The sequence below is a fragment of the Podarcis erhardii genome (genome assembly GCF_964252035.2).
Source record: "Podarcis erhardii genome assembly, chromosome: 1".
NCBI lineage: Eukaryota > Metazoa > Chordata > Lepidosauria > Squamata > Lacertidae > Podarcis > Podarcis erhardii.
In genome coordinates this window covers 52,683,369-52,709,518 of record NC_138497.1, presented here as the reverse complement: position 1 = coordinate 52,709,518, position 26,150 = coordinate 52,683,369, and the positions used below count along the sequence as shown (strand labels likewise).

At 42.4% G+C, this 26,150-nt stretch overlaps 1 protein-coding gene across 1 annotated transcript in view; it reads left to right on the top strand.

Moving 5' to 3' along the window:
- Positions 1 to 26,150, top strand: part of LOC309327377 (transmembrane protein 263-like) — a 300,700-nt gene that overhangs the window by 63,343 nt on the left and 211,207 nt on the right. The window lies entirely within an intron of this gene.

The following is a 26,150-nucleotide window of genomic DNA, read 5'->3' as shown; positions in this document are numbered from 1 at the left end:
GTATTCCCTCTGCTTCTCCTTTCCAATTTCCTCCCTTTCCCCTAAAAGAAGCCCTTGATTGGAGGTTAATACACGCAGTTGTGTTCAATGTGTAGTCTGGACCTTGCCCTTTATGGTTTGGCTTGTGTTCAATACTTATGTAGCATAAGTGCATTTTTGTTTAATATAAGGACAGCTGTCTTGAAACTGTCTCATCTATTCCCTCGTTGATTTAAAATTTATATTTGACATGCCAGTCACTTCAGTGAAACTAGATAGCAGTTTTTTCTATAATAGAATTATGTTGGATTACTCGGTTGTTAATCCTTCTATATTATCATTAAGTCGTGTTTTCAGAATTAATGTGGTTACAGAAATAAGTAACAAACAGAGGGCAATAGTCATAGGGAGACAAATTGGGTTTCTTGATAAGGCAGGAGGAAAAAAACATCCTCTGTGTAGTAAGAAGGTGCATGAACAAGCTCTTTATTGAGGCTTTCCTCCTTGGGAGAATGCCATTATGTAGACAGTAACTTTTCTTAGAGTAACATTACAAGCGGAAATGCATATGGTCTTTCAAACTGCTTTGAATGTATACAGTGCCTGTCTTGGTCCAAACAGGTTGATCAAATCTTTTCAGCACTGAAGCAGGTGGGAGGTGGGAGGAAATAGGCAAAATATTTCAAGGGTTATCCCGCTTACCTTCTGTTTCCTCCTTTACAGTAATGTTGTTTGTTTGTCCCTCTTTAAAATTGCACTCTCCTGCAATGGGGGGGGGGGCTTTCTCAGCCCCCCTGCCAAAAAATAGCTAAAACAATCCTCCTCGTTTTGCAGCCTCAAAATAGGTTGTTGAAATAGTTCAGTTCAGCCATGACACAGCAAGTAAACTTCATACATTTCCCATTTTCAGTGTGATTTCAGAAGCAGTGGAGACTGCATATTTGTACACTGCGCCATCAAGATTGCTATGAGGTGCCTTGCAAAACAATTCATGGAGGACTTCCAAAGGGTCTAAAACTTTTATTCCCTGATATGGAGTCCATTTCTGAACTCTATTGGGCAGGTACAACCCAGCCCTCTCCTCCATGTATTCTCTGCACATGTCATGATGCATGTGGCATTTTTGTATTAAAGCCATATTTGCAGCCTTATTTAATCCAGGACCTTTAGTGTGATGGTACTCCCTGGCATGCACCTTTATTCCTTCCTTCCTTCCTTCCTTCCTTCCTTCCTTCCTTCCTTCTACCAACCCCCCCCCCCCACTGATTTAATCTGTTTCAAGGTTAATTTTATGCTATGGTGTAAAGTGAGATTGCTGAATTAAGCATCTAATGCCGATTATGACTTAGGATCCATAAACAACTTCATTCCTAATTACTGGATTGGTCTCCAGAATCATAAAAGATCAGTTCTACAAATACATAGTTGTCTTGACCCCAGCTCAGTTGTATATGTGTCTCTGTAATTTAGGAGGAGGAGAACTGAAACCTATGGAAGCTACGTTTCCCGGGACTACAAAGTGAGCCAGTGGTTAAGACAGGAATAGAAGTGTGATACCATGTCATAAAGTTTGTGCCACATGCTTGCACCTTTACACCCTTTTACAACCATTTACATCTGCTCTAGAATTTGTTTTTCAAGGCTTGCCTTGCCATTCTATTTGCCTTTAAAACTACTGCTGAATCACAAGTGGGCTCAGTATGTATAGAAGAGAAGGATATGCTGAGCTGCTGAATTACAAACAGGCTTGGAATGTATATAGTGCCAAAAAAGCTGAGCTGTCCCTAGACATTTTCTTCCTCCTTCCAATTGGCAATCAAAATGCCCTCCTACTATTTGTTTCTAAATGGGAGGTTTCCAAAGAATATCTGAAAAATAAATATAGTAGTTTAAATTCTGTTGCAGCATTTGAGGAACTTCAGTAATAGTTGCTAGGTAGAGAGAAGAAATTAGATTTATTGAGAATAAGTTTAATTATGAAAAAAATGTGTATTGGCAATAAGTAATTTGAATTTGAAATATGGAATAGACGGGAAGTTGGGTCTTTAGTGTTAAGACCAATAGATGTTTTATTGTTTGTCAAGAAAATTATGCGTCTATGGTTATTTTTGTAATTTGTGTGTAATTTGGTACTTGTGTTTTTTGTGTGTGTGTGTTTTCTTGTTTTTTCTTGTTGTATAAATAAATATTTTTTAAATAAATAAATAAATAAATAAATAAATAAATAAATAAATAAATAAATAATAAATGCCCTCCTACTCCTTTCTCATGTTAGGCAGGGACATGGCAAAGGGCACAGGGCAGTCAAGAACTAGTTAGGACCATGGATAGCTCCCTGTGGGGCTGGACACAGGAAGAAACCAGATTCAAGGCTCACTTAGGGCTGAGCTACACATTTTATCTTCAAGTCCTTTGACTGGGATTTTGTTTCAACTAAAATCAGCTGCTGCAGAGCATGTTCTTGTTTGGGGCTGCAATATAGGTGGGAGAGAACCCTGCCCTGTTATCATGATGAAAATCACTACTCTGACTGCTGTTCTTAGCCGTTCCGGGGGTAGATGGAAGCTTCATGGAATTCAAAGACAGGTTAGCACCAGGGATCGAGCTTGTTGTTGCAGCTTCTTTCTGGAGCCAACTCATATTATCATTAGTCCTGCAGAGAAAGGTTTATATGAACCTCCAGCTTTCTTCAAGGAGCCTGCTTGAAAGTTAAATGTGGAATGCAGACCTGTGTTTGGGTGGGCTGGCCTCCCTTCCGTAATCCCTGGGATTGGTAAGGTCGTGCAGGGTTCTTCTCAAGGGCTGCAGATGGTTCTGCGTAAATGGAGAAGCAGTAGTTGGAGGCCTTGCACCGGGTCAAATATATGTTGGAAATGTAAAGAAAAGGAAGGGACTTTTTATCATATGTGGTGGGAATGTAGAGAAGTTTAAAAAAGGCGGGGGAATGATACACAATGAATTGAAAAACATGTTTTAAAGGACATTTGTAAAAAAAACCAGGAGCATTTTTGTTAGGGACTGTAGGACAAGAGCTGCCAAGAAAAACAAAGAATTTATTTATGTATGCTACAACAGCGGCAAGAGTCTTGATAGCACAAGGATGGAAGAATGAGGAAATCCCAACAAAAGAACAGTGCAAGAAAAATTGACGAGCTATGCAGAATTGCCTAAATTGACATAAAAACTGCAGGACAAGGACAACTGTGACTTTAAGGAAGAATGGGAGCTTTTTACAAATTATCTAAAAAGACAACAAAATGAACTGGACTCCTTGGCAGGCTTTGAATAAACATAGAGAAATGTATTGGTTGATCACATGGTAGATAAATAAGGTAACGATATGTATAACTTTATAACATGCAGAGAATAATATGTGTAGAGAAATCAGAGAGAGGAGCTGAGGGAAGTCCCTGGTGGGAGGGGGAAGGGAGGGATGGAAGGGGGGGTAGGAAAAAAAGGGGGGATAATGTATGTGATTATATAGTTTGATAATTTGTTATGTTGAAATTGCTTAATAAAAAATATTTTTTTAAAAAAGTAGGTGGAGGCCTTGCTATATCCTTCTCCACTGCTTCCTCTCCATGGAAGTCACTAGCAGGGCAGATACTTCACTACAGGGATGTAAGAGACCAATCCTACCCCTTGGAGTCCCCTTGGATGGTTGCAAAATGGAGTGAGGCATGGCAGCCAATGTTTTAGTTCATATTTTTACATATTTTATGTTTTAGTTCATATTTATGCAATACTGAAGAATTAAATGAGAAGACTGAATAGTAGCTGATTAAAGCAGCCTATAGATGGTGGAAAAATGAGTTTATCTGATGCCCAGTCTCCTTTTCAGCCATGTGGAATGGTTAGATGCAAGGGAGGATTTTCATTTATCTATTTAGGGCATTTATATACTGCCCAATTAACCATGTCCTTTGGCCCGTTCACAAACTTAAAATCAATAAAATACAAATACGGTAAAAAATAAAAGCTATCACCAGCAAAAATGTTAGCAAAAATCCAGTGTTAAAAACATCACAGAGCAGCTAAGATCAATAAAAACATTCTTTTTTAAAGCACTAAAACCAACAAAGTGGGAAACAAAATAGAACTAAGAACTAAAATTCACTAAACCTCAATTATTAGAAGTCCTGGAAGAATAAAAAGCTCTTTGCCAGATGCTGATCCTAATGTAGGCTCTAGGTGACCCTCTCTGGAAATATCATTCTGTAACTGGGGCGCCACCTCTGAGAAGTCTCTCTTTCAAGTAACTGCTCACCTCACCTCACCTCACCTCATTAGGTCAGAGAACCTGGAGAATGGCCTCTAATAAAGATCTTAAAGTCTGCTGCTTGAGAGGAGGTAATTCTCCAGATTTGAGGATACATCTGTTTGGCCAGCACAGGGCAGACATTATGGCTGAGAAGAGTTAACACTGGATCACTCTCTCCATAGTGGCATATGTAAATACCTTGTGAACTATCCTGCAATTCATGCAAATCTGGTCTCATCATAAGAAGACTCTGCTGGATCAGGCCAGGGGCCTGTGTGGTCCAGCACTGTTACCTCACAGTAGCGAACCATTTGCCTATTGGAAGCCAAAAAGCAAAAGCGTTCTACTGTTCTTCCCCAGTTCTCTTTCTAAACCAGCCTTCTACAGTCTCTCATAACATTTTTCACTGTGTATATAATCTCTCATTTCTAATGTGTACACATTGCATGATGAAGGGTGGGATGGTGTGTGTGTGTGTGTGTGCGCGCGCCACTTGTCTTGCTTTTAATGTGCTTTGCTGTTTGTTCACATTGCAGAGTCAGTGGATCTGTGCATGCCTACAGCAACATATTTATTTTTTAAACACAGCAAAAATCCGGAGGGCTATTCCATTCTCTCCACACAGCAGGAGAGCACACATCGTGTTTTAATTGCTATAACCTGCCCTGGGACCTGGGCAGATATTAAGAATAAGCAGCAGTGGTTGTTCCAGTTATGCACAGCGGGAACTTGTTCCAACCTCCCTCACCTAACTTTCACAAGCATGCCAGCAATAATGCTTATTAGTGAACAGCTGTTTTGTGTTTGGATTTAAAAGCTAGGCTTTTTTTTTTTTTTTTTTTGCTTAAGTTTTTTTTTTAAAAAAAAATAATCACATACCCAAGACACACATGCGCAGCAGGAAAATTATTTATTGTAAACATTACATATATATTTGGAAGCCAGTGCAAACACCATTATCGGTATTAAGAGAGTGAGAATAGAATGTTCCATAAATAAACAACCAGAAAATACTCAAATCACCAGCCAGAACCCTGCAGCAATGTGTGCAGGGATAGGTAGAGCTAACAATTCCATAGCAACAGAGCAAACCAGTAATTGGAGGTGAAACAATGTCCATGGAATTTTACGAAATATGTATTGCAATGGGGTGGCAGCAGAAGTCAGAGTGGCAGCTAAATCCCTTGTGCACCAGCCCTGGGAGGGACACAAGTTTCTTTTGCCTAATCTAAAGGTTTTTCACCTGTGACAGATAGGTAGGTAAATTGAAGTTCACAGGAGAGCAGTATCTAGTGTTTGCTACACCACATTTAAGTTTACTGCAAATACAAGTTTCACCTGTTACAGAGCTAAAGCCATCATTCTACTGGACTCACAACTGAGGAACCTGCACCAAGTAGGGCTGGTGTTACATGCCGCTGCCTGCAATGCATTTATGCTTTTCATGGCAGCTAGATTCTCCCCATATTATCTTATTTCGCTGTTACATTTATCAATACCGTATTGTTTTTGACCATCTGAAAGACAGGAATATCAAGCCTGCCAGTGAAAGTCTGCATGCAGTCCGGAGCTGAATGTGCCTGCCTTTGCATCTAGCTGATGATATGTGTCACATTAGAAGTGGCAGCTGCCTTCTCTTCTTCATGAAGTTATGAGAAGCCACAAGGAAAGGGCTTAAATTAATATATGGGAGCTGGCAACATGTTGACACTTCCTATTTTTCATATTGTCAATCTGCGGTGCTTTGTCGAGTAGGAAGAAGATTGTGTGTCCATTTCTTCAGCAGCTTTTTGATTGCCCTTAATTTGTGCAGATGGGAAAAACAAAATGTTGTGTTTTTACCACTAGAATAACATAAACGGTGCTGCAGAGTATTGTTGCTTTGAGAAAGGCATTACATTGTGGACTTTCTTTTTTTATTACTCTGAACTGTCTATATAACTTCAGAACAATTCATGAGGAGCTGCAGAGTGTTTCATATATGATAGGTGCAAGACTATTCTTAGCTAAAATCTCAATCGAAGCTGATGCTTAATTTTTATTCTTACAAATGTAACAATAAAAGAGGAGGCCTTGTTTTGATCAGACCAAGGGTCCAAAAAGTCCAGCAGTGGCCAGACAAATGCCCCTGGAAACCCACCCTAAACTGGTCTCAGCATGAATATCCTTTTCTCATTAACATGAACAATAATTTGCTTCCAGCCAGTCATGTTAGATGTAAGCTCCCTCAGGGTCTTTGAAAATAAAAGGCGGGTTCCAACCTGATCGCTCTGCTGCCTAATGCCTCACACAGTCAGTTTCCATTCACAGAAAGAGAGATACACTCATGGAAGAACCCATCTGTCATTCTATGAACAGAAGCTTCATCCATTTGCAGAGCAACAACATTTGATTCTGGTCATAGGATATTGAGACTCCTGGATTAGAAATAGGGGTGAAAGTACTAGCTTGATCTCCAGTTTTCTGTCTTTTGGTTTACAGTAGGCCACTATCTATGAAAAGTGGCATTTCCTTTCCTTTGTGCACACAGATATATTCATAAATCCATCAAGCTATTCCTTACCTAGAGCCATGAAGATTGTTGAGATTTGACAACAATGGCATGAATAGATTACAAAAGGAGATAGAGTGATGAACTTTGCGTCCATCTTCACTGCAGGAGATGTTGGGCAGATACAGACCCCTGAACCACCTTTCTTTCAGATAAAGTATCTGAAGAATGACATTGAACAGAGGTGTCAGGAAATGGCTAAAAAAAAAACCCGTCATTGGTTCTGCATGGTATATTTCTCAAGAGTGAAATTATTTGTTGCTGTTCTACAAATAAAATAAAATAAAATAAAATAAAATAAAATAAAATAAAATAAAATAAAATATGTCACTCATCATTAAATTGGCCTCCTTAGCAGAATATTGGTATATAACACCAATTATAAGCAACGGATTCCAGGGAGATATTACAGGCTCATCTACCTAAGTTCTAGGTGCATTGGTGGGGGAAAGCATTGTTAATGCAAGATTTATTAAACAGATAGAAGAACAAGCCTTACTAAGAAAGAATCAGCATGGCTTCTTCATAAGGAAGGCCTTTGGAGGTGTCAACAACCATGTAGGTGTGATGTAGCAGATAGAAAATCTATATGAAATCTCAAGTGGGGAAGCAAAACTTCTGTGTGTGAGTGTGTGTTGTAAAATAGTTGGCTATGCATCTCATGTCTTCATTGCCCAAGAGCAGCACACCTTGTGGCCAGAGCCATAGCAATAGTCTCTTGTCTGCAACGTTGCTGCTGTATACCAAGAACACCCACTGCTGTACCTGCCAGTGCTGACCTTGCCACTGTCTTGCCCTTCCCATTCAGCATCCCAGTAAGCACCAGTGATCCTGCTGCTGCTGCTGCTGAAGAAGAAGAGGAGTTTGGATTTGATATCCCACTTTATCACTACCCTAAGGAGTCTCAAAGCGGTTAACAATCTCCTTTCCCTTCCTCCCTCACAACAAACACTCTGTGAGGTGAGTGGGGCTGAGAGACTTCAGAGAAGTGTGACTGGTCCAAGGTCAGCCAGTCGCTGCATGTGGAGGAGCGGAGACGCGAACCCGGTTCCCCAGATTACGAGACTACCGCTCTTAACCACTACACCACACTGCTGGGAGGCTATTGCTGTGTCTGTGTTCCACCGGGTGAGCTCTTCCTCCTCAGCATTCCCTTTACAACAAGCTGAGCCTAAATCCCACCAGCCATCTTGTTTGAGACTGGGTGGCTGCCTCTGACTCCTCACCTGTGCCAGGTCAGAAGGTGAACAGCATCTTTGGGAGCCCAAAATGAAACAAGCCCATATAGAGTAAGCAAATCAGATATTTTTTGGATTGAGAATCTCCTACTTTTTCTTTCTTTGGAAGGGAGATTCTTCTGATATTTCTGCACCGTGCATTATCTGCTGACCAATTAGAGGCTTTGTCGCAGAAATGTCACCCTGATAATGAAAGCCAATGCAAAGTGAGAATGTGATTATATTGTCAGTTTACAGGTACAGTATAAATAGAGTTTTTAACAGATCTCCTCCTGCTCGCCGGGCTCCTGCTGCTTGGTGGTGATGCCTCGAAATGTTCATTAAACTGACATGCCGTGTTGTTTAAGCCCAGCGCCTCACGCAGCCAGCCAAGTTTGCCGCTATTTTCCATTCACCGTATCAATCAGGACTTCAAGGTTTTACATTTTAATTTCTTCGGCATCAGAAACGACTTTGCAGACTTGTTTGTGCACCTCGGTTGCATAAATTGCCTTTTCGCCTGTCAAAAGTTGGTAATGGACTGCTTTGTAAGAAGTCCATGTTTGGGAGGGTGGGTGTGTGTGTGTGTGTGTGTGTGTGTGTGTGTGTGCAGAAATCCAGCAGCCAAGAACAAAGTACAGAGTGGACCTCAGCTATATCCTGAAGCTCAACGCTCGTTCTTTTCTTAGATGAAAATTCTGTATGCGAAGAATTTCCATAAGCAGATAGCATCTTGCTGGAGGCTGAGTGCTATTCACTGGGCTGACTTGATTTGGGCAGGTAGTCTCTCCACAAATATCTTAGCCCTCTGGTTCCTACCTGCAGAAAATTAAATGCCGTTTTAAATGTAAAAGCAACTCGCCCTACAGGAGTAGAATTTCTAAGGGATCTAACCAAAGCAATTAAAGACATAATAGGCATTTTCTCACTCTCAGGTCTCTCTGCTTTGCTATTGGGATTTCTAAAGAACTTGTAAGGCATCCAAGTGTAAAGTTTGTCTTGAATCTTTCAGCAGCAGCAAAATTATTGATGCTGTTTTTGAAACATCAACATGTTAAAATTGGCATATCTGGGATATGGAGGAAAAAATGAAAATGGTGGCAAATGAGGCTTTTGGCCTGAACCAGCAGGGCTCTACTTAGATACTTACATTTTGACATCCCTGGGAATATTTTGCTACATCATTAATAGCAAACTCCAATTCAGCGTGTGAATAATAAAAGATGCACCCAGTCTGAGTAAGAATTCTTAAAATGGAAGGGGGGTAAGTGATTAAGACAATTCCTGCAAATACTTGCAAATTGGACTTTGCCTCTTTTGCATGCCTGATGATGACCCGAAGGTCCCTCCAGGCACCCATGCCTCTCCTGCCAGCTCACCTGCTTTGCATTACTTTGCCAATTCGCCATTGAAGGGTGGAGATTAAAAGGGGGGGGAGGGAAAAATCAATTTATTGATGGAAATGGTATTTGTTTTTTTGTTTGTTTGTTTTTTTAATTTGCATCCTGCCCTTGCTCCCAAAGGAGGCCAGGGTGACATATATCAAAATGTTAAAACATTATGCATGAGAGAGGGGCCCTGGCCCAAAGCCCTCCCTGTCTTCCTATTCCTGCTTCCTTGTAATGTTTTGACTGTGGTGTATTAATTGACTATTAAGCTGACTATGATTCTAGTGCCTGAAGAGAGCCTGGTGCTAGAGCTTTGAAGAATCCCTCATTTTCTGAAGAAACTGGAGGAAGAAGAGAATTAATTGCGTTGAGCTGCCAGCTCAGAACTGGCTGTGGGTTCTCAAGAGGGGAAAAAGCATATGTGAGTGCTAAAAATTCTGTTTCCAGCATGAACCCTAAGCATCCCCAAATGCCTTTATTGTGTATAGGAATTTAATTTCACTGCTTGAATTGAGCACTCTTGATTTGCTTATGGGAAATGGTGATGCCACCACCAGCTCGTCTGCTGTGCCTGCGTGTCTCACTGAAATCTTGTTAACTGCAAGGAGTCGATAGAACTGCACAATTGAAATATGAAAGGCCCTTCCCTAGTGTCTCTTTGTGTGCATTTCTATAAACTGCTATATGTTTGTGTTTGAAAGGCATATGAATAATTGCTTTCTAGGTTCCTAGATTAGTTTTTCTTTGAAATTTGCTAGGTCCCAACTTTGCTCCAGGGACCTTTTAGACAACAGCCTTTAATGCATAATATTGTATGGGGCAGCTCTTTGGATACAGCAGGAGGTGGGGAGGATTTTCCGAGTGTTGCTTTGATCTGGTTGCCCTTGGTGCTCAGGAACAGCAGGGGACAAAAGGAGAATGTGAGGTCGGATGCTATACAGAGTTCGCACTAGTCTGTTGTTGCAGAAATAATAAAGAGTGTCTTCTGGCACCTTAAAGATTGACAAATTAATGGTGGCATTAGCTTACCTCATCAGAAGTAGGAAAATGCTGGATGCATGCCTCCTCACGCAAGGCCCAGGTTTTAAAAGAATGAGTGGAACCCAAGATGCTATGAAACCAAACCAGCGATGATAATAGGAGTTTGGTGGGTTCCGGGAAAGGGATGATGTGTGTCTTGCTTAACCATTTGTGAGGATGTGAGCTGGGATCTTGGAGAGTTGATTCTGAGTGTGGGTAAGTGTGGCTCAATGCAGCCTGCCAGGGCAGAGAAAGGTTTGGGAGGCCAACTTGGCAACTGTGGCCACGATAGCGCCCTTGAGGTCTTCCCCTGGGATCCATGAAGCCTCTGAGCCCTGCCCACTCATCACCATCTCTTTTGAAAAGCTCACAGAGCTGAAGGAGGAAACTGCAAGAGTAAACTCTCTTTCCCATTTCCTCTTTTAGGTTCAAGCGATTTTCCAGGCTCAGGTTTATTCTGCAGGATCCAGTTTTTACCTAGATTCCATGGAAAAGCAATGTTTGTGAGCAGTGCTTTCTCGCTTTGTGTCTCTTGCAAGGGGGGACTGATATAGGGGAAGGAGTAGAGAGGTGACTAGTAGAGTGGTGCCAAAAACACTCACTCAAAAATCCAGTGGCCACCACAGGCTCGTAAAGGTTGGCAACCTCTGGACCAGAGTCTCAGGATAAATGAAGAGTCATGAGCATGTGGAGGTGCTTACACTGACTCAGCCCATTGGTTCATTTGTACCAGCACTGCCTACTCTGGCTGCAGCAGCTCCCCAGCATCTCTTTGCCAGGCTGTTTCTTGAGATTGTTTAACTGGAGGACTGAACCTGAGACCTTTTTACAGAAAGTACGTCTTCTACCACTGAACTATAGCTCAGCATTTAAGCAGGAGCATCTCTGTATACTGCATGCTCTGCATTCAAAGCACTGAAATCTAGTTGGAGAGTACAGTGGTACCTCAGGTTACAAACACCTCGGGTTACAGACTCCGCTAATCCAGAAGTAGTACCTGGATTAAGAACTTTACCTCAGGATGAGAACAGAAATCGCACTGCGCGGCGGCAGTGGGAGACCCCATTAGCTAAAGTGGTACCTCAGGTTAAGAGCAGTTTCAGGTTAAGAATGGACCTCCGGAACGAATTAAGTTCATAACCAGAGGTACCACTGTATAAAAATGATTACGTATGTGTAATTAGTTCGGAGTTCCGAGTTTTGTCATTCTCCAGCCTGTGACAGGTGTTGTCTGCATTATGCGCAGTTATGCTATCTGCACTAACCATGAGGAGGGAAGATATAACCATCAACGGCAAACTGTCATGTCCCAGGGAGATCACAGGCAGAAAGCATAGGCCAAGAGAGGTGCAGATCAAATCCAGAAGCAACAACCAGAGGTCCCAAGGGCTACAGGCAGCTAAGTGGCAGGTTCTGGAGCAAGTAGACAAAGCTCATAGAAACCAGGTGCAGGTGACATACTCCAGTAGAGACAAAGGACCAGATTCTGGATGGGAGAAGTGGGTGCAGGAGTCTGTACCTGGGCCCTGAGTTGCTCAGGCTGGGAGGCCAAGCTAGGACAGTTTCAGTGTAAGGTCAACAGACTTCTCCTGGCCACCCGATTCAGCTCCAGTCTTTTTTCCTGCCATTCTTTGGATGGTGCCATGAAGCAGCAAAACATTGGTGTTCCTGCCATCCTTCAAGCTATCTGAAAGGTGCAGACAATAAGCTACCTGGGCTGTGATGCCAGGCTCCATGGTTTGAGCCTCCAGGCACCTTACTTCACTCTTCAAAGTGGTTGTCACTTGCTCCATCTGCCAGTGGGAGACAGGTTGTAGGGCATGTAGTGTGAGCAAAAGGTTCCCTTACCTGTCTCACAGGCCATCATTTGGGTTGTTGGCGCTGCAGCAGAACAAGCTGAGAGGTCAGGAGAACAGAGCCTGTCCTTGCTTTTCCTTCACCCCATGGCAGCAACGATCCTGGTGACAGGTTGCAGGATGGCAGGTTGAAATGGGGACACTGTCCTACTGCCCTATCCTCCTGTTTCCTGTTGTAGGGCCTCCACTGCCCCTGCAGTGCTTTAGCGGGGCTGAGCTTGATTCTGCACCCTTTGAGAGGCTTCTCTGACAATGCCAAGCTCCCCCAAATATCAGAAGTCACAGTAACTGGGAGCAGGGCTTTCGGTGCAGCTGGCTGCCTCTTTTTTGTAGAGCAGGATCCTTGCTCACATTTGACAGGTGCCCACTATCTGTAAACAATGAAAGGCGTTTTTGCTTTGACAAGCTTATCTAGCTGGATGAAAAGGTCTCTGCCTTCGATGTTCATTTTGCATTGTTTTTCGACCTGTCTTGTTATTTGTTTGGTACCGTTTTTTAAAAGAACTACTTCTAGCCATTTCTGCAAATCCCCTTGATGCACATGTCAAGGCAACCCACAAATTAATTAATTGATTTTTAAATTAATGATTAATTACGGACGGGCACTGGCTATGCTTACCTGGATCCAAGCAGTAAAATGCTGTGTCTCTTCACCTTCTTGTTCCAAGACATCTATTTATTTTAGAGCATCAACAGCAATGGCATTTTCTTGCTTGTGTACAGGTAAGTTTCGTCAGCCTGGCTGGTTTCTGTAAAAGGGAATGTTCAAAAGACAAAGTGCAGAGCAGGTCATGGGTAAGAGCAAGCATTAAAGGGACACATGCTGAATTAATCAATCACTGACGGCCCTCGTTTTGTTCTTAATAATCCATCTCGCCAGAAGAAAAACTTTCAGGGCACAACCTTGAATTATTTTACATCTATCTTGTTTAGCAATCCTGGCACTGCCTCAGATGCTGATTTTTCATCGTCTCCTTCATCTCCCAGGTAAATTAAATACTGTTGAAACAGCTGTCTGTTGCCTCACAAGGTATTACTTGTGTGGGGGAGATAGCAGCTTCTGCTAGGGCAGAAATCAGATAGGTTTCTCCTGGGGGAAATATTTGTTAAGTTGAAAATGTCAGACAGTTGAGCATAGCACCCTGGTTGTGTGTGTGTGTGTGTGTGTGTGTGTGTGTGTGTGTGTTTCTCTGCATTGGTGGTACTCGCCTTGGTACCTCCGAAAAAATATATACTTAGCTTCATCAGGTACCTGTGAAGAAGCGTCAGTTCTCCCTGTGTCACATTCAAGTTAATTTTTCACAAAAGACTTTGAAAGATTTCATCAAAGGGGAAAGAACTTGAAGCCTGTGTCCTGTTGAGTCTGCAGTTTAACGAGACAAAGAAGATGAAAGGTGCCAAGAGAAAGTATTAGTAACTCCTCTCTCTTTCTTTGCAGAGAGGGAATTTGTGGCACAGATTATCAAGTGATATGTTCAAGGTCACGCAAGGAATCTGCAAGAAAACAGAACCCTGGTCTCAAGAGTCTCTCACCAAAAAGGCCTCAAATGTTCATTAACAGCATCTTCTGAACTTTTAGCAAAAGCTTTTTGAAAATGTGAATGCTTGACAATTCCACTTTTTATGTTCCAGCTGTATTTTTAAGTAATAAACTGGGGGTGTAAATAAAGCTGTTATATATTCCAGGTTTTGTACTTCTCTTTTTGATGTCCTCGGGTTGCTTTAAAACCATTAAAATGCTCCTTTTTGCAAAATTAATAAGAAAAAATATATATACTGAGAATATATCATTTTATAATCAGGTCCTTGAGATCACAGAGATCTGATTTTTCTAAAAAAAATACTGCCTCAATCTCAATTTTTATTTTTGCCTCCAATGTTGAGGGACGTAAACTTGTTCTTAAAAATTACATTTTTGGCTGCCTATGTTTAAGGCATTAGGGTTTCGTATCTTAAAAACAAATGTACCAGTAGTCTTTATAACCCCATCCTAAGACCTTGCCTGCTTCATCTGTCCATGAAAAGCTAGTCTTAACTTTCATCCAAAGCTGGGCAAGAAAATCACACTAATGGTTTTCGGTGTGTGTGCCCAATGAGATTTCCAAATTTTGGGAGGAGGGGTAAACTGTAGCCCCCCCTCCAATAATATTTGTGTCTATGGTGTCTATGGTGTTTGACACTTCCCAAACACCCAGAGCCAGAAAACTTTTCTGCAGAGGAGGTAGATTATTTTCTGCACAATAACCTTTGTGGAAATATTGTAAACTGTCTAGAAAAACTTTTTTACAACTGAGAATGAATAAACGAACATTAACAGTTTTGCAGGGTGTTTTTCTAACACCATTGCAACACTTTTAGGAAAACTGTCCTTGGTTAGGATACTGTCTCCAAACAACACTATATGGTTTGTGCCCAACTTAACTGACACTTTCTTGACCTTTTGCTGACTATTTCCCTGTGGAAAAAAGATGGGGTGTTTGACTACCCTATCTGCTGTCATTAGCTGCGCTAACAAACATGCCCCAATGGCAAAATTCGATGCATTTCTGGGGCAGTTTTTGTTTCCTGAAGGAAAATGGTAAGGGGTAACTGCCCGAAAATTGGGAATGTTGCACTGGTGACAATTTGTGTCAATGGCCTAAACAACAATCCTGTAGGTCTAAATATGTGTGAATTGCAGAGTGAAAAATGTTCCTGGGGTTGAGTTCTAACTCCAGAAAAATGGGAGAAGGTTAAACATTATTAATACATATGGAGCTTGCGTAATGTAAAAGACTATTTACATTGTTCTTTAATTTCCAATTAGGTATCTGATTACCTATCCCTTTATCCTTTCGAACTGGCTACAGTTAAACACTCATAATCATATTATTTGAATTGCTGCAGTTTGATCACTGCAACCACTACCCTCTGAAAAGTCACAGCTAAAATTGAGAACCTGGCTCATTTCCTCAGATTTTCGTCCTCCACATCTTTCAGATTAGAAGATGCCTACAATGTATACTGTGCCACGTGGCTTCTTTAAAAAAAAACAAACAAAAAACGGATCCATGTTTCCACTCCTGCAGACATATTTTAAAAGCCTCCCTGTAATCTTATCTTTGCATCAGCATATCAATGTAGTTTTGCAGACTCCACGCTGTAGATTAGACTGAAATAAAATGTCTATTTTGCACTTCTTCTCGCTCCCATTGCATCCAGAGGAATCAAGCCCTGCAGAGCTCGGCTATACGTTACATTATCTCTTCAACGACAGCGCTGGTCTGTTAGTTATGGTGCTACCTGCGGCTTTTTGAGTCTTATGCTGACGAATACGATAACAACAAAGACCTTTATCAAGCAAAGGATAAGGCAATCAGGAACATTTCATTTAAACCTGTGAGCATCGGGCAGGGGGGTATTTTCAAAGTTTTAGGCAGCTGAGTTGGCCCATTGGAGTGGGGAATCAAAATCCACAATATCTTTATTAGGACCTACTAAAATATCCAAAACTAGTATAGAGAGGTTTTGAGGCCTAGGAACTTTTCTTCAGACTGGAAGTTAAGCCAGATAAATAAAGGGGAAGCAGAAAGAAACAGAAAGGCAATTGATTGATTGATTGATTACTCCAAAGTCTGTAGTTTGTAACAGACTTAAGATGGAATGTAGGTAGTGCCATGCAGACGATATTAGATTGGACTGTGCTAGCTGCAAAACAGTTGCAGCGAGAGTAACTAAGATAAACAATTCTCTTTTTTCTTCTTCAAAATATTAAGGAAAGCAGAACTCGTCTTTATATTGAAAAATAAAAGATTTTTTCTTCTTTTTTTGCGGGCCAGGGATCACTACTATTGTTTATTTGTTCCTTGGTGTAACCAGAAATCTGCCTTGCATGCAGCACATTCATATTAGATTAGATTTCATCATATTATTTTATGTCTTCATAATATCTCCTGCGCTCAGGTTTAAGACTATAACAAATGGAGGTCTTTCCAAACTCCACCCCCCTTTTTATTGTTAACATTCAGCCTGAAGTGTTCTAGGGATTTGGTTCACCATTTTGGGACATGATAGAGGGTTCTAAAACAGCTCTACTGTGCTGTTTGGATTTCCAAACAATGTGGTTATGTGAATCCATGGGGCTGGATTCAAATGAACTTATTCGCAAGAGGTGTCGTGCTGTTGCCCACCCCTTATCCTTTTTTTATTTGCAAATATGGAACAGTCTCCCTTGGGAGGTTGTGGACTCTCCTTCATTGGAGGTTTTCAAGCAGAGGTTGGATGGCCATCTGTCATGGATGCTTTAGCTGAGATTCCTGCATTGCAGGGGGTTGGACTAGATCATGGGTACCGGTAAGTAAACTTTTTCAGCAGGGGGCCAGTCCATTGTCCCTCAGACCTTGTGGGGGGTGTACTATATTTTGAAGGGGAAAAAATGAACGAATTCCTATGCCCCACAAATAACCCAGAGATGCATTTTTAATAAAAGCACACATTCTACTCATGTAAAAACACCAGGCAGACCCCACAAATAACCCAGAGATGCATTTTAAATAAAAGGACACATTCTATTCATGTAAAAACATGCTGGTTCCTGGACCATCCGCGGGCCGGATTTAGAAGGTGGTTGGGCCAGATCCGGCCCCTGGGCCTTAGTTTATCTACCCATGAACTAGATGACCCTTGGGTCCCTCTATGATGCTATGATTCTATGAAATATATATGTATAGAAAGTGCACAGGACTCTGTAGGCTTTGCCTAGGCATCCAATTGGATGTGATGATTCAGCAGGGCTCTTTTTATGTTTTTATGTCAGTGGGGGCAGCATCTACACAGAGGTTCAGCCGGGGGAAATGCAGTTGACTGGTCAATTGAGACTCCCAAGATGTGCCTGTGTGTGAGAGAAAGAGTGGTGGTGGCGTAGCTGACAAACATTTTCTCTACTAATCTTTTTCAGCTCCCAAACAATTCTGGGCCTTGCTTTGCTGTTTGAACACCACTTTTAGGGTCGCGGCATAACATGGGCAGGGAGGAAGCAGCTCTCTTGCTCATAAGCAGTGATGTAATAACCCCCCTTCACACATAATTCACAGGCTTCAGGTGCAGATGGGGGAGAGCAGGGTCTCAGAATGTCAGGAAGCCTACATGCATAGGCTGTCCATCAAGAGTTTGGAGAGTGGAGCAATGGGGCCAGGGAGCCTTGAGAAATTGGTGGCATGGCTGGTGATGCACCCCCACTACCCCTGGAACACGAGGAGCCCCCTTCACATGAATAAAAAAAGGAGTGAAGAGAAGCAGGGCGAGACCAGCTCCTTTGGGTTCCTCCTCTCCCTGAACTGTATCCACCCAGCAGGTCCTGAGAAGAACTTTGTAACTAAAGTACCTGGGGTTGCCTGTTTTCCTCCTTCCTTCCCAACACTTTTTCCTCTTGTGCCATCTCATTTTGAATGCAGGCCTGTGGGCAGGGGCTATCCTGTTAATAAAGCAATACAGGAAGGGGCCTGTAATCTGTATGCACCCAAGACATGGCTGCGCCACATCATGGAATGTACTCGGGCTCCATGGAAGAACCAAACTTTCCCAAGAACTTGCTTATTTCCATTGGACTCCCTCCCACCATGTGTATTGCACAGCAACATCTCATTAAGCAGTACAAGGGGAGCAAAACAGACCAAAGCACAATATATTCAAGTCTACCCTGGAAAGCAAGCCTAAGGTGATAGTAAGAGCATGTCAGTGAGTCCCCTCCACTGCGCCCTGGGCCCAATGTGCTCAGCAGTCAATTGTAAAACCACTTTAGACAAAGACCTTGCAATTCCAGTGCTCTGACAGAGTCGCGTTGAGAGCCGAGCCAAATAATTTTGTTGATTAGCTTCCGCCCTGGGATTTTTCAGCCCTGGCATGGGAAGAGAAGGCTTTAAAGGTCAACTAGAAAACCAAGAAAAGATTTTCTGGATAAATTGCTCCACTTTATACTGCCATTTATAAAGTAATTTCAACAGGCATGCTTTGCTAAGTGATTTTTAAGATCCAGACTACTGCCCTTTTCCTATAAAATATATAAACATAGATATCACAAGGCAGGTCATCATCTCAGTTTGGGTTTTGTGGCTGTTTTCATGGGCTACATAGATCTGGGGTATATTACAGATGAATGCATGAATTGCTCATTCTTTGAGTCAAGCCTCCCAGTTAAAGTCTAGGCCTCTGCTGGCTTCCAGCCCAGGGGAAGGTGGGAATTGGACAGTACCAAGGATGCAAATGGAGCAGTCACCTTCACCAAATTTTATGGAATGCGGAGGGATTTACATGTGAGTCAAAATGTTTAGGATTATGCTGCAAGACCCTTTGGTAGTTGTGAGGCCCAGTTGGGTACATGTTCAGCTCTTTTCCATTCTATTCAATACACTTAATCATTTGGGTGTATAGTGTGTTTAGACACAGGGATCAAATACAACACTTACAGAATGATCTACAGTTCAACAGTGGAGAACCAGTATCGAGAAATACTTGACACCAACATATCAGTTGGGAATTGTGAATAAATAGTTCTTACTGTTAGAACTTTGAGGTCTTTGTGAGACTGGACCGCCTGTTTTCTCAACTGTAGATATTACAGATTTAGTGATTTGAAACACTGAAAAATGTCTACAGTGCAGATCAAGGAGCATGGCTTAGCTCATTTTCATATTAACAATTGTAGATTCATTGCCATTAATGTTTCAGTTCTGCCTTTGGCAGTGTTGTACTCTTAACTCGCTTCCCTGGTACATTTAGATAATATGCTTACCTACTTCTTCTAGAACATCTTGCAGATTGAAAGCTACAAGCAGTCTTTTCTTCCTTAGCAGTGTGTATTATGAAGCTAACTCCATCAGTTTCTCCCTTAGTGCCGGATATTGTGGAAGTCACACATTCCTTCATTCACTCCAGACTGCAATATGTTTAAAAGTTCAAAGTGGGGTCCAAAGATGGGAGTGTCTTGAAAAAGAGAGATTCATAGAATCACAGAATTGTCAAGTTGGAAGGGAGCCAAAAGAGTATTCTAACCCAACCCCCTGTGATGCCAGAATCGTAGCTAAAGAACCCCTGATGGATGGCCACCCACCCTCTGTTTTAAACCCTCCAGTGAGGTTGTCTATTCCACTGCCAAGCAACTCTTACCATCAGAAAGTTCTTCCTAAAGATTAGTCAGAATATTATTTCTCATAGTTTGAATCTATTGGTTTTGGTTCAGGTCCCACACTCTGGAGGGACATAAAACAAGCTTGCCCCATCTTCCATGTAGATGTTTGAAGATAGCTATCGTATCACCTCTCAGTCTTCTCTTCTGACTAGCCTCTTTGCATCCTGAGCTGATTGTGTAAAAAATGGCAGGGTCCTCTCCACTGAGTTGAAGGGTACAGAAGATGGCTACATGCTCTGCATAGCAAGCTGGGTTGCCGGTGCCACACTGATGTTTACTACAGCAAACCCAGAAGGTATGAATGATACATATGCATCTCTAACCACTTCTGTATATGCCTTGCGGAGCTTGGGCTCAAATGCTGACAAGACTTATTGGTGTTATGGAGCCAATTTACAGCATATATTCAAAAACAGCTGAATGAATGCCAAGAGGACTGTGAAGAAGAAAGTAGCATATGTAGTATCGGTATGAGCTCAGTTTTTGTCAGCATTTCAATAGTAGTGTCCTTAAACAAAGGACAATCCCACACCCTCAGCCCTCAGGAATAATAATGTGTGGATATTAAGGGAATAGTAATAATGGCAAAATGGGAATAATAACAGGAACCTGTTCATGGGATTATGGTAAAAATTGTGAGGTAATATCTGTGACAGTCTCTGAACACACACTCTCTCTATAGATAGTAACTTGTTATCCATGTAGTAGTAATAAATTGCAAGGTTCAAAAGGCCTCAGTGTATTTCAATGTATTTTGCATTTTTCCTTCCTCCTCCGAAGTTTTGCTTCCTTTCAAACTTTAATGGAGAATTTTGTCGTAAATATACATACCTCAGGACTGGGGGGGAAATGTGGCCCTATAGGCTCTCCCCAAGCCATGCCCCTTCTGTAGCCACACCCCTCACTGCCTTGCTCCTTGCTTGGGGGTTTATGCTTGGCTGGACTGTATCCTTGAACTCTGATAATGCTTCTCATGTGCCTGGATGGAGGATAAAGAGGGGTGTGTGAGCATGTGTAGAAAGTAGCCTACTATGAATCCACATTTGTTGCTCTGCCCACTTTTGCTTGTGTCTCCACCCATCAGGAGCATGTCCCCATCCTCCTCGAAAAGTTCCCCAGAAGATATTGTGGTCCTCAGGTTGCAAAAGGTACTCCATTCCTCCTGTAGACAGGTGGTACCTTGAAGAGATTGTTTTGGCACCCACAAAAGGAATTCGGCTACACATTTGGGGGAAACGGGCAACATGAGACTCCTTTGCAGCCGAAGGAGGCTGCTGCAATTATGTGGAATGAGTACAATCAAGAGAGTGAAGTGACCTTTGCTAGGCAGTAATGGTATTTGATGATGTGGAAGAGGACTAGAATATCTCAGAGACGTAGTTATATTGTTGTTTTGAAGGCTCTGAAAGCAGCTTAGTCTTCATGGTCCGTTCCAGGCTGGCTGGCTCTCCTGAGCAGTTCTGCACACAAAAGCAGCTGGCAATGCTAAGTTGGCCAGAGAGCTCATGAGAGAACTGACTGTGAAATAAACATAAGCATTCTGTGTGCTATTTTTATGCTTAATTCTCACTTTGTAAACATTCTCGCTGTTGTCACAGTTGTAGGTAGGCAAGACCCTTCTGAGCAGCAAGGGAAATAAATCAGCTGCCAAGCTGAGGCTGAGCTACCAGTTTTCCATGTGACTAGAAGATCATACTGAAATTCCAAACAGTAAATAAGGTCCTTGACATAATGTTTCCTGGAGCCGCAGCTGCTGATGTTGATGTTACAACCAGGAAGACCATGGTACAGTTGCTGGACTCGTAGCACACTGGCTGGCTGATGATTCGTCGTTGTATTACTCTAGCCAGTTAGACTAATAAAAGCAGGCAAACAAAAATGCAAGCATTTGGGATTTGCATGTTCCTTCTTGCAGATTATTGCAGGACAGTCAGGGTAAAACCAGACACAAAGTACAGTGGTGCCCCGCAAGACGAACGCCTTGCAAGACGGAAAACCTGCTAGACGAAAGGGTTTTCCGTTTTGGAGGCGCTTCGCAAAACGAATTTCCCTATGGGCTTGCTTTGCAAGACGAAAATGTCTTGCGAGTTCCTGCAGGTTTTTCCCCCTTTCCCCCCCCCTTTCCTAAGCCATTAAGCCGCTTATCAGCTGATCTGCTGATAAGCCGTTTAACAGCTGATCGCTAAAAGCCGCTAAACCGCTAATAGCGCTAATCCGCTAAGCTGTCAATGGGCTTGCTTCGCAAGACGAAAAAACCGCTATACGAAGAGCCTCACGGAACGGATTAATTTTGTCTTGCGAGGCACCACTGTAGTGTTTCACACAGTACACAATTCACTGCCACAAGGTGGGGTGATCTGCCACTAGCTCAGGTCATTTTTTAAAAGGGGAGAGAGGAGTTAATGAAGTTTGCAGGTGTTTTTTTCTTTATGATAGTTAAGAGGAAGTTGAGTTTCCATACCTTTGAATGTTGCAGACACGCAATAAGGGAAGTATATTTGGCTATTGCTTCATGTACAGTTCATAGAAGGTATACATAGGAGTAGCAGAAGAACAAGAATTTCTTTTCTATAGGCCTAACAGCATAAGGAGGTCTTAATTCTGTTTTTTTTAAAAAAAAAAACTAGGAAAGAATTTGCAGCCAAGCTGTCACAGAGAAGAGTGTTTTGAAACCACTGAAAATGGGCCTTTTGGATCCCATCTTTACCTCAGTTACAGAAGGCACCCAGCACAAGGCCCTATCAGACAACTGTGATGCCCAAGGCAATTTATCAGATGCTCTCTATAAAGTGTCCATATCCAAACAGTAAACATGAATTTAACATCTTGAATTTAGCTTCTAGTCTGGTGTGGTCTCCACAATACTAGCATACTATCCTCCATCCAGCAACAATTAGGAACCATGAAGGCAAATTACTAATATACCCATCGAAGTTTCTGAAGTGAGCTCAAGGGTAGCCTCGTGTACAGCAGTCTACAATAATCTAATCAGAAAGTAACCAGTGCCTGCGTGCTGGTTTCAAGGTCTCTTATACTCGCATAAGAGGCTTCACTAATGAATCAGCTGAGCAGGCAGCCAGGTGGGTGGGTGACAGTTGCTATCTGGGTATCTTAGTGCATGCTGGATCAAGGAGGCTCACCATGCTATCTGGTTCTTAAGACATATTGGGGTCTCAGGTGGAACACCCGCCACCTGGCTCCCCACCATCAGCAGTTGCATCTTACTTGGGCTAAGCATGTATTCCTTTTCTTCTAGTCCTGCATGATTTCAGGTACCTCTTGAGGGAATCAACTGTCTTATCTGGAGAGGGGAGCCCTGACAGCTCCGTGTAACTCAAATGGATGAATTTGAGTTATATAGCAGGCAGTCCAGGCAACAAGGGTCACTCGTCAATCTGAAAGGAAGGAAACTTAGCAAATCGTCTAAATAGTTATTGAACACACACTCTGCATTTCAACAAAAGTACACCAGGCTGCTTGTACAAATTTAACACAGTGCTACTTAAAACAACCCAGAAAAAGACCAGTTTCCCCTCTTTTCTCCTCCACGTGGCTAGGCTTGGGTGGTGAGAGCACCAAGAGAGGGCTGGAGCTTTCCAAAGAAGTGTGTGCAACATTAGGATGCAAGCCAGCCCTCTCCAAACTCCCCGTCTCTGATGAATATAATTGGGTCCCGAGAATATCCTAGTTCAAAATAAATAACTCTTCCTATTCTGTCCATGCAGGTGCATTTCTGCCAATGCTCTTGGATCTTTCGCAGACAGTTGTACCTACTGCTCTCTATACAACTGTCAGTTTCCACCTCCCATGGGGATTGAAGGTGTGGAGGGGTGAGGCCAAAGCCGAAAACAGATTTTCATCTTATTCACAACTGATTTGCTTTTGAAACAACAAAGGAGTGTTCTAAAATTAAACGGCATTGACACAGGGCTCCCTCAGCTACAGGAGTGATGGGCTCTGTCAGATTTGTTTAGGGCTCTCCTGCTAACCCTTGGCATTCTGCTAACTTCTATTTTATCTTGCAGATATTTCAAGCGGTGCTTTCCTAATTGAATTCCTTGTCCTGCCTCTTGATTCGCGATGCCTCAGTCCTTTGAAAAATGCCTCAAAAAATATGCCCTGCTAAGCTCTTTAAAAAGCTTATTCCAGACTGAGCATCTTTGATAGTGTTGGAGTGAGGCACACTGTTTGTTTGGCACCTTTAGGTAAGAAGGCCAAGTTATTGTCAGCAGCAAAAGGTATATCTAAATCTTTAGGAATATGTGAGCTGTATCCAGAGAAGGTGTCCACCTGTGCAATGAGACTTCCTCTCCCTTTCTTCTCCCCCCACAACCCCACCCCCACAAATATTCTCTGGAGAGTTGAGGGGACCCCAAAAACAGATTTTGAGGAAATCCCATTGCACTAGTATGGGACAACTTGATCTTTTTAAACAACAGCAGCAAGGAAAACCAATGTTTATATTAAGGAAGAGGAGAAAAGAAGCGGGTAGATCTAGTGTATCTTTGATTTAAAGTACAGGCTTCCTTCCACTTATGTGCAATCGATGCGCACACAACCGCGTATACTTGTGGTGCTGGGAAATAAATAAACAACTCAATTCAAACCCTGAAATGGCGGGAAACAAATGGAGATTCCTTGTGACTCATGAGGAGACCTTCCCCGGAGCCTGAAGATGTCGGTGAGGGCAGAGGAAGCCCAGAAGTGACCAGAGGCACAGTGGGGCTGTGTTTATGCTGCTGAGCCTCCCCGCCTAACAGCTGATGTGTGGGGTAGCGCAGCAGCAGCAGCTGCTTTCCTTCGTGTCCTCCAGCCTCCTGCCAGCCCCAGAGCTTCAATTATAGTTGTGGATATTTTTGGATACGGTATTTTTTGTACGGATTGAAGAAAGAGCAGCAGACAGGGTGTTTAGAGGGTGCTCCTCACTTTATGTGGTTTCACTTATGTAACCCCTGTGTAAGTGGGGTGGAGGCTATACCATAAGATGCAATAACACCCACACACTCACATTGATTTCAGCAGATGCAGCAAGAGTGTGCCTATGGGACCCATCCCTATATTGAAATCAGTGGGGAGAAATCAGTGTGGGGTGGATGGAGCCATAGTGTGTGCTGGAGTTCTGTGTCCACCTTATACCTCAGCATGCCTGTCTGTGTGGGGCTGGACTGGGGTGTGTGAATCTTGCTTTCATGTTCCATTGCTCATCCAGCTCTCTTCCCTTATCCTCAACCTGCACAGGTGTTACCAAAAGGACAAATTAATATATAGCTGCTAAAATAAACAACACCACTGGCATTTCCCCTCTTCTATGTAATCCATTATTGTCCATGTTCCATGTCAAAACAAGCGGCCTTCTGCTTTGGGGTTCATTTGTCACCTTCCATTTTGAGTATGGGCCAGCTGCCATTTCTTGCCAAATGGATGCGATTATGACAGGGCATTTTTGTTCTCTAAGCCCTAGAAATATTACAGATAGGGGTTTTGAATCTATGCACCAGCAACACACATGAGTAGAACTATGACATTTCATTAATTCATTTTTCTCTGCTCCCTCATCCTGTGAGTGAAAAGTGTGCAGAGAAAGGAGGGTTAGGGGAGGAGAGATTGTTTTTAAATGAGACAAGGGTAAGGAAGAGAGGTGTGTAATCTTGACAATCAGAAAGAAAAGTGGTACACTGCGAGACTAGAAGCAGAAGGTGCACGTTGGGAGTTTAATTAAAGTGTGATTAGGGGAGCTATTTAAGGTCTGTGAAGCAATGTGAATGATATGCATGGATATTCGGAGGTAGAACCGGAAAGAAGGCTGCCAGAAACTATGTCAAAATGTGTGTGTGTGTGTGTGTGTGTGTGTGTGTTTGTTTGTTTTAATAAAAGAACACAGGTTTTCATATATCATTAAGATACCTTCTTAATGGAAATTCCATACACAACCACCCCATTCTTTTGAGAGAGTTTAGCTATAGTGGCTTATATGGTACCTCATCCAGTGACAAGCCATGTAGTGGTCAAGTACAGACTTAAGATGCTAGTTAGCTAATTGAAATATTCCTAAACTGTTCAAAAATTGCTTGGCAAACCATCAAATCACTAGAGCAGACCAATTCAAATCAAAAGGTTTCAAAACTGGTACGGAAAGTATCATGGCAACAACATCCATTGTACCTCCAACCTGTCCTTGCTGTGCTGACTTTGGTGTGGGCCTCAGACAGAGCTTCAACTTGCTTATACAGTGGTACCTTGGTTTACGAACTTAATCCATTCCGGAAGTCCATTTTTAAACCAAAGCATTCTTAAACCAAGGTGTGCTTTCCCATAGCAGCAGGGGACTCAATTTACAAATGAAACACACTCAACAGGAAGTGAAACATGTTCTTATTCCAAGGCAAAGTTCACAAACCAAAACACCTACTTCTGGGTTTGCAGTGTTCTTAATCCAAGTTGTTCATAAACTAAGCTGTTCTTAAACCAAAGTACCACTGTAATTCTTTAACTTTGTGGGGGCAGGGAGATGCTGAACCATCTCCTAATTTTTCCAATTCTCACTCACATCTTCCTTTCCAGGCAAGATTAAAGGAATTCCCCTCCTCCACCCTTACTTCTGAAGTCCCTGTTATTTCCTACTGGTTAGTTTAAAGTGAAGCTAATGAAGAGCCAAAACCTTCTCAGGCAGAGTCATTGGTGAGGGAGAGCAAGACAGAGGGGCCTAGTTCACA